General features: G+C 33.2%; 1 non-coding gene across 1 annotated transcript; it reads left to right on the top strand.

Annotated features, from left to right (window-relative positions):
* Positions 1-1,381: 1,381 nt before the first annotated feature.
* Positions 1,382-1,489, top strand: LOC148564543 (small nucleolar RNA R71). The gene has a single exon (XR_015884558.1). It is a non-coding gene; the product is annotated as a small nucleolar RNA R71 (small nucleolar RNA).
* The last annotated feature ends 3,247 nt before the right edge of the window (positions 1,490-4,736 follow it).

Consider the following 4,736-nt stretch of genomic DNA (forward strand, 5'->3'; position numbering starts at 1 on the left):
ATCCTGGTTATCCTTATCAATTGTAATGAGAATTGGATTTTTCTCCCACTTTGTTAACCTCTAACTATGAAGGTAAGTTATGTGGATGAATTAATTCTGATTCCTCAGGTCCTAGTCTTTCCTTGGGAAAGGCTAGAGTTATTGGAACCTGAATTAATTCTTGAAGAATTCTAATTTTCAATCAACAATGAGTTTGATAACTCAAGTGTCTCCAATGACTCAACCAAAGCCAAAAGGGAAAAATTCAAATTATTTATATAATAAATAAAATAAAGCAATCATAATTCTGAAATACCTCAATTAGCACTAATAAAGATATCAAATGTAACATGGAAGAGTTCATAAATTAAATTAGGAAAATAAATAAAAAGAACATTGAACCTGGGATTGAGAGTCACTCCTAAAACTAAAAGAAATCCTAAATCCTAATCCTAAGAGAGAGGAGAGAACCTCTCTCACTAAAAACTACATCTAAATTCTAATAATTGTGAATATGAAAGCTTATTTTTATGAATGAATGCATTCGCCCACTTTATAGCCTCTAATCTGTGCTTTCTGGGCCGAAAACTAGGTCAGAAACAGCCCAGAAATCGCTGGTTGCGAAATCTGCCACGCTGGTTTTTCGTCACTGCGACGCGTCCGCGTAGAGCACGCGTTGACGTCGCCTATCGTCAGGGCAATTATGGCATATTATATATCAAATCGAAGCCCCGGACATTAGCTTTCCAACGCAATTAGAACCGCATCATTTGAGCTTCTGTAGCTAAAGTTATAGCCGTTTGAGTGCGAAGAGGTTAGGCTGGACAGCTTAGCAATTTCTCCAACTCCTTGTATTCCTTCCACTTTTGCATGCTTCCTTTCCATCCTCTGAGCCATTCCTGCCCTGTAATCTCTGAAATCACTTAACACATATATCAAGGCATCTAATGGTAACAAGAGAGGATTAATAATAAGTAATTTAAAACCATAGAAAACATGTTTTCAATCAAAGCACATAATTAGGAAGGCAAATGTAAAACCTTGCAAATAGTATGAATAAGTGGGTAAAGAGTTGATAAAATTCACTCAATTGAGCACAAGATAAACCATGAAATAGTGGTTTATCAATCATATTGACTTGCTGAGTCAATATTTTATTCTGAGCCAATATGGCATTCAAAGTATCAATTTCAAGAACTCCCTTCCTCATAGGCGTTCTATTACTCACAGGATTCCTTTCAGAAGTGTACATGAACTGGTTATTTGCAACCATGTCAATGAGTTTTTGAGCTTCTATAGGAATTTTCTTTAGGTGAATGGATCCACCTGCAGAATGGTCCAATGACATTTTAGATAATTCAGACAGTCCATCATAGAATATATCCAGGATGGTCCATTTTGAAAGCATGTCAGAAGGACACTTTTTGGTCAGTTCCTTGTATCTCTCCCAAGCTTCATAGAGGGACTCACCTTCTTTCTGTTTGAAGGTTTGAACATCCATTCTAAGCTTACTAAGCTTTTGAGGAGGAAAGAACTTGGCTAAGAAAGCCGTGACCAGCTTATCCCAAGAGTTCAGGCTATCTTTAGGTTGAGAATCCAACCATATTCTAGCTCTGTCTCTTACAGCAAACGGGAAAAGCATAAGGCTGTAGACCTCGAGATCAACTCCATTGGTCTTAACAGTGTCACAGATCTGCAAGAATTCAGTTAAGAACTGAAAAGGATCTTCTGATGGAAGTCCATGAAACTTGCAGTTCTATTGCATCAGAGAAACTAATTGAGGCCTTAGCTCAAAATCGTTTGCTCCAATGGCAGGGATTGAGATGCTTCTTCCATGTAAATTAGAATTTGGTGCAGTAAAGTCACCAAGCATCTTCCTTGCATTGTTATTATTTTTGGCCATGTCTCCTTCTTGTTCGAAAATTTTAGTAAAGTTCTCTTCAGAGTGTTGTATTTTAGCTTCTCTTAGCTTCCTCTTCAGAGTCCTTTCAGGTTCTGGATCAGCTTCAACAAGAATGTTCTTGTCCTTGCTCCTGCTCATAAGAAAAACAGAAGAAAACAAAAAAGAAAATATGGAATCCTTTATGTCACAGTATAGAGATTCCTTTATGTGAGTAGAAGAAGAATAGAAATTCGAACACAGAAAGAGGGAGAGGGTTCGAATTTTTAAGAAGAAGAGAAGTGTTAGTAGATAAATAAATAATTAGAAGGAGATGAGAGAGGGAATTTTCGAAAATAATTGAAAAGAAAAGAAAAATATTTTTGTTTTTAATTTAAAATTAAAATTAAAATTCAAAAATACAAAAAAAAAAGAAAATTGAAATTAAATTAAAGTAAAAATTAAAAAAATTAGTTAATAAAAAAAGGAATTTTGAAAAAGAGGGAAGGGGTTTTCGAAAATTAGAAAGAGAGAGTTAGTTAGGTAGTTTTGAAAAAGATATGATTGAAACAAAAAGATAAGATTAGTTTGAAAAAGATTTGAAAATCAATTTTAAAAAGATAAGAGGTTAGAAAAGATTTTGAAATAGATTTTGAAAAAGATGTGATTGAAACTTATTTTGAAAAAGATTTGAAAAAGAAATTTAAAAATATTTGATTTTAAAAATTAAAGTTGATTACTCAACTAACAAGAAACAAAAAGATATGATTTTAAATTTCAAAGATTGAACCTTTCTTAATAGGCAAGTAACAAACTTAAAAATTTTTGAATCAATTACATTAATTGTTAGCATTAATTTTGAAAATATGAAATAGAAATAAGAAAAAGATTTTGAAAATAAATTTTGAAAATTTCGAAATTATGAAAGAAAAATGAAAAAGATTTGATTTTTGAAAAATATTTGAAAAAGATAGAATTTTTAAATTGAAAATTTGATTTGACTCATAAGAAACAACTAGATTTTAAAAATTTTTGAAAAAGTCAACTCAAATTTTCGAATTTTATGAGATGAAAAAGGGAAAGATATTTTTTTGATTTTTGAATTTTTAATGAAGAAAGAGAAAAACACAAAAAATGCACAAGACATAAAAATTTTGGATCAAAACAAAGAAAACATGCAAGAACACTTTGAATGCAAAGATGAACACCAAGAACACTTTGAAGATCATGATGAACATCAAGTATATATTTTTGAAAAATTTTCAAACAAAGAAAACATGCAAGACACCAAACTTAGAAATTTTTAATATTTAGACACTAAGAATTCAAGAATGCATATGAAAAATAAGAAAAGACACAAAACATAAAAATGCAAAGATCAAACAAATCAAATCATCAAGAACAACTTGAAGATTATGAAGAACACCATGCATGAGTTTTCGAAAATTTTAATGAAATTAAAAAGATGCAATTGACACCAAACTTAAAAATTGACACAATACTCAAACAAGAAACACAAAATTGTTTTTGGTTTTTTATGGTTTTGTTAATTTTTTTGGATTTTTTGAAAATTATTTGAAAAAAGAAAATAAGAAACTCAAAAAAATTTTAATAAAGATTCCAGGAATCATGCAATGTTAGTCTAAAGCTTCAGTCTAAAGAGATTACACAGGGTAGAATAAGCTTCAGCAGGACATTACATACAACAGCCAAATTGATGGGAATCAACTGACTCCTGTGATGATAAGAGCATCATCTGAAACTCTAGAATTCATTCTTAAAAATTCTGAAGAACATAGAATAATTTATTTTTATTAAATATTTTTTTTTGAAAATTTTTTGAAAATTAAAAATAATAAAAACAAAATGCCTAAAATTAAAATAAAATTACCTAATCTGAGCAACAAGATGAACCGTCAGTTGTCCAAACTCGAACAATCCCCGACAACGGCACCAAAAACTTGGTGCACAAAATTGCGATCATCAACAATGGCGCCAAAGACTTGGTGCTCTCAAACGGGAATCACACTTTGTCACAACTTCGCACAACTAACCAGCAAGTGCACTGGGTCGTCCAAGTAATAAACCTTACGTGAGTAAGGGTCGATCCCACGGAGATTGTCGGCTTGAAGCAAGCTATGGTCACCTTGTAAATCTCAGTCAGGCGGATTCAAATGGTTATGGTAAATTGATAATAAATATAAATAAAATATAAACTAGGATAGAGATACTTATGTAATTCGTTGGTGAGAGTTTTAGATAAGCGTATAGAGATGCTTTCGTTCCTCCTGAACCTCTGCTTTCCTGCTGTCTTCATCCAATCATTCCTACTCCTTTCCATGGCAAGCTGTATGTTGGGCATCACCGTTGTCAATGGCTACATCTCGTCCTCTCTGTGAAAATGGTCCAATCCGCTGTCACTGCATGGCTAATCATCTGTCGGTTCTCGATCATACTGGAATAGGATTTACTATCCTTTTGCGTCTGTCACTACGCCCAACACTCGCGAGTTTGAAGCTCATCACAGCCATCCCTTCCCAGATCCTACTCGGAATACCACAGATAAGATTTAGACTTTCCAGATCTCAGGAATGGCCGTCCATGGGTTTTAACTTATACCACGAAGATTCTAATATCTCGGACTCGGTCCTCTGTATTAGATATCTAAGAGATATTCATTCTAGCTTGTTTGCATGTAGAACGGAAGTGTTTGTCAGGCACGCGTTCGTAAGTGAGAATGATGATGAGCGTCACATAATCATCACATTCATCATGTTCTTGGGTGCGAATGAATATCTTAGAATAGGAATAAGCTTGAATTGAATAGAAAAACAATAGTACTTTGCATTAATTCATGAGGAACAGCAGAGCTCCACAC

The sequence above is a fragment of the Arachis ipaensis genome, chromosome B5 (genome assembly GCF_059453495.1).
Source record: "Arachis ipaensis isolate K30076 ecotype BB chromosome B5, ASM5945349v1, whole genome shotgun sequence".
Taxonomy (NCBI): domain Eukaryota; kingdom Viridiplantae; phylum Streptophyta; class Magnoliopsida; order Fabales; family Fabaceae; genus Arachis; species Arachis ipaensis.